The sequence below is a fragment of the Condylura cristata genome, unplaced genomic scaffold (genome assembly GCF_000260355.1).
Source record: "Condylura cristata isolate star-nosed mole 26May11 unplaced genomic scaffold, ConCri1.0 scaffold00037, whole genome shotgun sequence".
Classification (NCBI taxonomy): Eukaryota; Metazoa; Chordata; class Mammalia; order Eulipotyphla; family Talpidae; genus Condylura; species Condylura cristata.
In genome coordinates, this window is record NW_004567138.1 from 5,824,262 (window position 1) to 5,834,238 (window position 9,977).

Consider the following 9,977-nt stretch of genomic DNA (forward strand, 5'->3'; position numbering starts at 1 on the left):
AGGCAAGTTGTTCTGCCCACAGCTGAGTCCAGCCATCAGCTGGTTTTAAGCAAAGCAAAAAGAGACCTGTTGGAGAAAAGGCAGGTGTCCCTGCTGGTATACAGGCACAGTTCCTCACTTACTATTTCTCGGTCTCTCTTATCCACTGCATACCCTCTGTTTCTCCTTCCTATAGAGACATCAGTCTTCTCCCAACTCTTGCTCCAGATGTGGCTGTTTCCCCCAGATGCCAGTCCTTCCAGATATCAGTCATACCGGTTTGATTACTATAACTTTCAATATAATTTGAAATCAGGAAGTTCTTTTACAACACTGTTGTTTCTATTTTGGGGTGGCCGTCTGCTGTTTTGCAAACATTTTTAGGATTATTCTATTTCTGCAAAAAAAAAAAAAAATACCATTGGGATTTTGATAGGGATTAAATGCAATCTGTGGATTTCTTTGGTTAATCTGGACATTTTCACAAGTTAATTATTCCAAATACCTGAGCACAAATTTTCTTTCCATTCATTTGTGTCTTTCTCAGTCTCTTCTATCAGTGTCTTGTGGTTTGCAGTTTATTTTTAGGTATTTCATTCATTTTGATCAGTTGTAATGGGGTTATTTTCTTACCTTCTTTCTGATAATCCATTAGTTTATAGTAGTACAACTAATTTTTGTATACGTGTTTTATCTGCTGCAACTTTCATTGAATTTGTTCACTAGTTCTAGAAATATTTTTTTTAGATTTATTTATGCATACAGAACTGGGGTACAGGGCAGAGGTAAAAGGGTGATGAGAGGCTTCACCAGAGACAGAGTGGGGAGCAGAATAGGCAGATCATGGATGTACACTGCCGAGGGGAGCAGCGGGCGGGTCAGGAGAGGTCTGCCGCGCCATGTGGTCACCTCTGGGGCAGGTGGGGATCAAACTCATGCGGAAGTGGCTTTAGCTTCTTAGTTCTGTGCTTTAACCCACTGTGCCACCAGGGAGGGCCCTAAAAGTATTTTTTTATTAAATCATTATGGCTTCCTAGATAGAAGATCATGTCTTCTTCATATAGAGTCACTTTGATTTCTTCCTTTCCAATTTGGATGCCTTTTATTTCTTAATTATTCTAGGTACTATGTTAAACACTATGTTTAATAAAAGTGACAAAAGTAGGCATTCTTGACTCGTTCCTGATCTTAGGAAAAAAGTTTCAAATTTTATTATTGTATATGATGGTAGTAGTTGTGAGCTTGTAATATATGTCCTTTACTATGTTGCAAAGCTAATCTCTATACCTAATTTGCTGATAATAGGTGTTGAATTTTGCCAAATGCTAATTCTGCATCTGTTGAGAACATCATATGACTTTTATCCTTCAATTTTTTAGTGAGGTGCATAACATTGAATTTATGTATGTTGAACCATCCTTGCATCCCTGAATAAATCCCACTTGATCATGGTGTATGATCCTTTTAATGTATTACTAAATTCAGTTTTCCAATATTTTCCTGATTTTTTGCATCCTAGTTCTGGGATATTAGCCTATAATTTTCTTTCAGTGACTTTGTATAGTTTTTGTATTAGGATAACGCTGGCTTCATAAAATGAGTCTGAACATGTTTTCCTTCCTATTTTTTTTTTTTTTTAAGAGCTTGAGAAGGATTTGTACTGGTTATTCTTTAGCTTTTTCCCATTGTCCTGATACTATCTTTGTATCAGGGAATCTAACAGTATTTGTTAATGAATGGTATATACTGATGAACTACGATACACTCACCCCCCTACCGCTCCCCCCCACACACACACCAGACACCTTCTTCGGCTCTGGGAATTCTTGAAATGCAGATAAGGAAAGACCACTGTGACCCAATTTATGTTTGGATGGAATTGCCTCAGGGGCTTTGTTGAAAGCAAAGAAGAGCAGGACAGGCTGCAAGGGAGGAAGCAACTCAGGAGACCGGGTTATAAAGGCACTGCAGTATTGCAGAAAGAGAGATGATGGTGACTTCCTTGACCCTCCCAGTGTAAACTACTTACCCCCTACATTAGATTTTTATCACTGCAATAACAAATTTGCTCAAATCTAATTTATTAAAATGGATAAAGTTATTCCCTTACTGTTTTAAATGTCAAAGATCAAAGTGGTTGCACTGGGATAAATCCAGGTATTGGACAAGACTGTTATTTCTAGAGGTTCTAGACAATCTCCTATTTTCTCGCCTTTTCCAGCGTTATAGACTTCCCAAATTCCTTGGTACATGACCATCTTCCACCAATGTCCTGTTGAGTCCCTTATGTTTCAATGTTTGTGATCATTCATATTGGGCCAACCCAGATAATCATGCTAATATCTCCATCTTAAACTCAACTGATAACAACATTAATTCCATTTAATGTCTTACTGTCCCTTTGCCATATAATGTACTCATCCACTCTAGGGATTAGTGTGTGTATATATATATATCTTGAAGATAGGGATGTAGTGAATTCTGTGTGTCACACAAGAGCAAGTCAGTCTGGCTCTCTTCCTATGAGATTTTAGAATTGACATTAAATGGTATTCATTAGTCAGGTTGGCTTGATTTACTCTACAGAGTGTGGAAACTAAATGAGAATATAGGTTAATTTCTTTATTAAAATTCCCCAGCATTAAACTAAATGTTCAATCAAGATTAGTTGCTATATGCTATTAATTATTCTGAGAGAAAAGCTCTTTATTACCTTAACTGCAGTCTTCACGGCATTTATCAAATCACTTATTGAGGAAAATAAGATATAAAAAACTAATTCACATGTTCCAGGACATACAACTAGCATATAGTAGAAGCAGAAACTGAATAACTAAGTTGCTCCAGTAGTTATTATAATACTTTGGCTTGAAAGTCAAGATGTGAAAGGCACATTTAACCAGTTGCACAAGAATAACTTAGTTTCAAAAATGATATGCCCATTGTAGAGGATTTTAAGCAAAGAAAAAAAAAGAGTAGTTTCCTTTGACCCCAGGTAGCACACCTATCTTAAACTCATTCAAATAAAAGAAAAATTAGGGGTAGGGATGAGAAAGGGATTTGGGTGGGAAGGAATGAATTATTTTTTTTAAAGATTTATTTATAGATATAGAACCGGGCTACAGGCCAGAGATGCGAAGGGTGAGAGGATTCACCAGAGACAGAGCGGGGAGCAGAACAGGTAGATCGATGAAGTACACTGCTGAGGGGAGCAGCAGATGGGTCAGAAGAGGTCTGCCACGCCATGTGGATCTCCTCGGGGCAGGCAGGGATTGAACTCATACTGTGGCTTTAGCTTCTTAGTGCTGTGCTTTAACCCACTGCACCGCAAGGGAGGGCCCTAATTTTCTTTTTTTAAAGACTGGTTTATTTATGTATACAAGAGTTGGGATACAGGCCAGATTGGGGTTGTGGTCATTCACCGGAGACAGAGTAGGGAACAGAACAGGTGGACTGACTGAAATACACTACTGAGAGGAGCAGCGGCAGGTCAGGAGGGGTTTGAGCCTTGTGGGTCACTTCCCTGGCCAGGGACCAACCTCAAGCTGCGGTGGCTGTAGGTAGCTTCATGAGCTGTGCTTTAACCCCTTGTGCCACCAGGGAAGCCCTCAAGAAAGAATTTTTTAAAACTATATATAGTCACTCTTTCAGAAAGGACATATATATAGTCAGCCAACACTGATTGGGAGCAATTCTATGTCAGACATTGTGCTAGAAAAAGTTGTGTTCCTGGCTCTGAGTGTTCACAATTTAGTGGCCAAAGTCTACTGAAGTGCCACCATATGTCCTGAGCCTTTCAAGACCACATGTAGAAGATCAACGAATGAGCAGATGACTGCTCCCATCTGCACTGTTCCCTTTCTGGAAGCTGTCTGTCTTCCTTCCTAAACCCTTCATCTTAGAAATTCCATGATTGCCATCATCCCTACTAAAAAAAAAGACATGTTGACTTGATACACTTATCTACTGCAATATAGTCATCATAATTTTAGTTAACTTTGACCATATGACACAATTACTTGTTTTTTTATGTTGAAAACAAGAACGATGCAGTCTTTTAGAAACTTTGAAGTTCATAATAGTGTCATGCATCAGGTCAACAAAATTTTACACTCTCAAGTCGCCCCAGTTTGCCCTGTCCTCAGCCTCTAATAACCCCGTTTCTTTGCTCAGATTTTATAGGCTGGGCTTTTTTATACTCCATATATAAATGACAACCTATAGGACTTGTCATTTTCTGCTTGACCTCTTTTTTTTTTTTTAAAGGTTTATTTATTATGCATATAAGAGCTGGGATCCTGGCCAGAGGTGGGGAGTGGGGACAGTGAAAGGATTCACCAGAGACAGAGTGGGGAGCAGAACAGGCTGACTGACGAAGTACACTGCTGAGGGGAGCAGTGAGTGAGACAGGAGAGGTCTGCTGCGCCATGTGGGTCAGCTCCCTGGCCGGGGATGGAACTCCTGCTGCAGTGGCTGCAGACAGCTTCATAGAGCTAAGATATAACCTCTTTCGCCCCCAGGGAGTCCCTGCTTGGCTTCTCTAGTTCAGCAAAATATACTTCAGGCCCATCCAAGTTGTCACAAATGGCAAGATTTCCTTTTTTCTCACAGCTAAATAATATTCCATTGTGTGTGTGTGTACATGCACACTTTAGTTTTATGTAATCTCATTTTTTTTTTGCTTTTATTACAATTGGTATTGTATATGTGTCCCCAAACATATCACTGGAGTCAATGTTTTGGAGTGTTTTGCCTGTTTTCTTCTATTTTTTTTTAAACAAGTTTAGGTCTTAAATCCATTCTAATTTCATTTTCTCTATGATGTAAGAGAGTGGTCTTGTTTTATTCTTTTGCATGTGGTTGTCCAGTTTGTCCTTTACCATTCGTTCAGAGACTTTCCTTTCTCCACTGTATACATTTGGCTCCTCTTTCATGAATAAAGAACTATTTCCAGGTGCTCTCTATTCCATCATTCCGAGTTTAATGCCAACATCACATTGTTTTGATTTGTAGTTTTAGCTTTGCAGTGTAATTTGAAGTCAGAGTGTGATAGCTTCCTATTTTTTTTCTTACATTTCTGATCTGACTTAAGTCCTCTCCTCTAAGATTTGTCTGTTTTATTTCTTAAAACAAATACTAGTTTCATTGTCTATTTTCTGGTTTCTGTTGCATTGACTAATGTGCAGATATTTTCTTTCTGTTAACTTTAGATTTAGTTTGTTCTTTTCTAGTTTTTCAAGATGTAAAATGATACTGTTTGAGATCTTCCACGTTTCTTAATGAAGGTTTAGTTTCTTACACGCAGCCTTCTTAGAAATGCTTCTCGCCATCTTAGGGTTTTGATTGTTGTGCTACCATTTTTGTTTCAATATTTCTTGTTTTCCCTTGTAATTTTTCACTGACTCATTGGTTGCTCAGTGGAATGTTCTTTAAGTTCCATATTCTTTCTGAGTTTTTCTGCTTTCCCTGTAGTGATTTCTAAAGTTGTCTTAAATTGGCAAACATACGGGGTTTGGTTTCTTTTTTTTTAAACCTGTCATGTGGTCTATCCTAGAGAATATTGTGTGTGCACTTGAGGCAAATGCATATTCTGTTACTATTGGATGAAATGTTCAATAAATGTCGTTAGATCCATTTACTGTAAAATGTCATTCATGCCCATGATTTTCTTATTAGTTTTCTATCTGGTTGATCTATCATTTGTTGAAAGCATAGTATGTAAGTCCTCTGCTATTCCATCACTGTCTGTTTCTCTCTTCAAGTCTATTAATTATTAAAATATGTAGGTAGTCACTGACCATTTATCACACTGTGTGATCTATGTTTCTTGTTGCATAGTTTTTGAATTAACATGTAACTTACCTGCTAGTTATCCCAGCTCTTTTTGTTTCCATTTGCTTGAACTACCTTTTTCTAGCCCTTCATTTTAAAAAGGTGAGTGACTTTAAAATTGAGTCTCTTGCAGGCAACATAAAGTTAGGAGTTTTGTTTGTTTGGTTTTTTGTTTTAGATCTACTAAGCCACTTTCTTCTAATCAGAGTTATATTCGCTTTTTTTTTTTAAGATTTATTTATTTATTCATACGTAGGTGTGGGGCAGTGAAAGGCTTCACCAGAGACAGAGTGGGGAGCAGAACAGGCAGATCGATGAAGTACACTGCTGAGGGGAGCAGCGGGCAGGTCAGGGGAGGTCTGCCGGACCATGTGGGATCCCCTCCTGGGAGGGTGGGGATTGAACTCATGCAGAAATGGCTTTAGCTTCTTGATGCTGTGCTTTAACCCGCTGCACCACCACTGAGAGCCTGAGTTATATTTGCTTTTAAAGTAACCATGAGATACAATCACCAAATTGTTCACTGTTTTCTGATAACTTTGTATTCCACAGTTTTTTCCTTTCTTGCTTTGAGAATTGATGATTTTCTGTAGTGATATGCTTTGGTTATTTTCTCTTTAACATTTGTTCATCTGTCATTTGTAAATCTACCATAGGTTTATGGTCTCTGTTAACCATGTAGCATTTTTAATATATCTTATAACCATCTATTTTAAACTAGTGACAGTTAACTCCAACCACATAAAAATGTTGTAACAGGCCCTCCCTGTTGGTGCAGCGGGTTAAAGCACAGCACTGAGAAGCTAAAGGCACTTTCGCAAGAATTCTATCCCTACCTGCCCGGGAGGAGATCCACTGTTGGGACAGACCTCTCCTGACCGGCCCCTGCTCCCCTCAGCAGTGTACTTCCTCGATCTGCCTGTTTTGCTCCCCACTCTGTCTCTGGTGAATCCTCTGCACCTCTGGCCTGTACCCCAGTTCTGTATGCACAAATAAATCTTAAAAAAAAATGTTGTAACCAATTTTTATTTGTCTCTCCTCCATGACATGCATCATGTCTCAGTTGTATATCTTTCATAGAGTGGCCATTAATATAATTTTGGCTCTATAATTGTTTTTAATGCCTTTCTTCTTAACCTAGTTGTCAAAATGATTTACACAATACTGTTGCAGTTTTAGAGTACAGGATTTCCCCCTTACCTGCAGGGAATATCATCCAAAACCCCAGTGAATGTCCTGTATGAACTTTGTTACTTACAAGACTGTGACTCAAATACATTTGTCAATCTTCATTTGACTTCTATTTTCTTATTCTAAAATAGAGACAAGCTGTTCTGCCTCACATTTCTGGTTATTAGGGGAATTAATAAAGAGAATACATGTTGAAATTTTTTTTTAATCTGTAAAGTCCTATACAGATTTAAATTATAACTGTTAGTATCTCTGCTATTGATTGATTACCCAAACTTCTTTTTGTTACTTAATGATTCTTATATTTAGTCAGTACAACTTACTTTACCAGTCAAGTATAAATATAATGCTATTGGATGTTATTTTTCTATTTTTTTTAAGATTTATGCATAGAAGAATGGGGTACAGGCCCAAGGTGCAGGAGGTAAGAGGATTCACCAGAGACAAAGTGGGAGCAGAACAGACAGATCTACTGAAATGCACTGCTGAGGGTGAGACAGGAGAGGTCTGCCATGTCATGTGGGTCAGCTCCCTGGGGACCATCGAACTCAGGCTGCAGCAGCAGCAAAAGCTGATAAAGCTGAGACTTAACTGCAAGTTGCTCTTTATTAGCACCTCCCATGACCCACATGTCTGGCACTAAGAGCATTATGGGAGGCAAGGTCCTAACCCCAGATGCATGCAGAACCCTCCCAGTGCCGGATTCTGAGGCACAGACGCACTTCCTGGGGCCCTGTGTTCAGGATGTGATGTGTACAGAAAAGTGCAACAGTGCAGGTGTCAGGGTCTCTCCCCACTGCCTCCAGCCAGCAAGGGGGGTGGGGGGTGTGTGGCACTGGCACAGGTGCTGTGGCGTCTTGTCACCAAGAAGCAAAGTACAGTGGCAGCCTAGCCTGGGGGTGGGTCAGAGTGTCCACTCTGGTCCCAGGGCCAGCTGTAGGATAGCATTCGCCTGAATCTGGGGTAGGTGGCTAAACCCATGTGCTGCAAAACAGGAATCTGGGCTGGTAACGGCAGTGGCACTGCTATGGCAATGCGAGGTCAGTCGTGACCTCGACCAGTGGGGAAGGGGCATGGCAGCCCTGGAACTGGCTGGTAAAAGCCATGACCTGGGAACCAGGGACAGTGTTGAGGCTGTAACAGTTCAGGAAGTCAATCTGGGACAGGGATGAATGGGGCTTGGGAGTGAGTTCAGTGGGTAACCTGGCTACTTGAGCAGAACCTCAACCTTCCAAGCAGGGAGGGGCAGAGGGCAGCAGCACTAATGTGCAGGTGACCAGGGCAGGGGGCTATAGTATGACTTAGGGTCCATAGGTGCACTCAGGGAGGTGGCATGTCTCCTGCAATGTCAATTCCAAGCTGTAACCTGGAACTGATGGATGGGGCTGAGGCTAGTAGAAGCCTAACAGGCCACCCCAATGTGTTGGGGCTGCTTGGCTGTGGGTCCTCACCCACCTGCTTAAGATTCAGCTGCACTGCAGACACATACAAAAAGGACAATAATGGGTTTATTTACAAGGAAAAAAGGAAAGGAACAACCCAGGGAAAGAGAGAAAGACAGAGATATAAGTGAACTAATACGTCCTATCAGTTCCGCTGGCCTGGGGTTCTAACCCCAGTAGCACACTTAAAGCTGATCAAGAGCCAAGCAACCAATCACTAGCCAAGAGGCCAAGGGAGAAGCGACCCTCAGCCCAACATGTCCAGTTTTATATCCAACAAAGCTGCTTAACTCCACCCTCAGTTCCTAGCAGTTTTCCTTTTGGCATTGTTGGGATTTGTAGTTTCAGTGTCTGGATGGGGGGTGGAGTCCACAGAGCCTGTATCTGTAGAGTCCGTTCAGGATTATCAGTTCCCCAACAGAAGCACCACCCAACAGTGGCGGCCCACGTGTGACTTCGGAACCTAAGGACCAGGCATGCCGGGCAGTGAAGGATGTGCTGATGATGATGAGACAAACTCGCAACCTGGGCCGGGGTGGACAGGGACAGTCGCTTTTCTGGTGTTTGCACACAGAAGGTGCTGTGGCACCAGCTTCTAGAGTTGCACACAGCAGCCACGGGTGGAGCCAAGTCTCACTGCAGCCACTGTTCTGATGTCTGAAGTAGATGCAGGGGACCGGCTGCTTCAGTTGTCAGTCACAGCTGGGCTCAGCACCAGCAAAGGCAGTGGGAGACCTCTACAGACAACTTGCAACGTTCCGAGAGGGTGGGCTTGCTGGTGTCCTGCCTCTCTCCTCATCTTTGAGGGGTAAACTTCCCCCAAGAGGCTCCTGCGTGGTGCCCAGCTGCTCCCTACTAAGGGATGTAGTGAAGCAGGCAGCATGCCCTCTGCCCTTTTCTGTGTGGAAACCCTTAATGTTAATATTCTTAGTTTTTCTTCTTTGTAATCCAGAACTTTCCCTGAGATCTTTGTCCTTTTCTCTTCTTTTTGTTCCTTAGTGACTCTTGCTGACAGATTCTCAATTTTGCATATTCTTTCCAAGAAGCAAGATTGTTTTTGCTACTTAAGGTCTTTTTGCAGTTCCAAACAAATTTTAGGATTTGCTGTTTTTCTATTTCTGTGACGATTACTGTTGAGATCTTAGGTGAACTGCTTTGAATCAACCTATAAATGGCTTTAGGTAAAATGGTCATTGTTATAATAATGGTGCTTCTGATCCATGAGCTCAGAATGTCTTTGTTTTGTGTGTGTGTGTGTGTGTGTGTGTGTGTGTGTGTGTGTGTGTGTCTTCTTCAATTTCTTTAATCAGAGTTGTATAATTTGCTTGTACAGGTCTTTTACTTCCTTGGTTAGAGCTATTCCCAGATTTTTTTTTTTTTATGTTAGAAACAGTTTTTTCATCTCTTTTTATTACTGTTACCATTATGAAAATATGACAGATTTTTTTTTAAAGATTTATTTGTGCATACAGAACTGGGGTACAGGCCAGAGGCTCAGGGGCGGCGAGAGGCTTCACCAGAGACAGAGTGGGG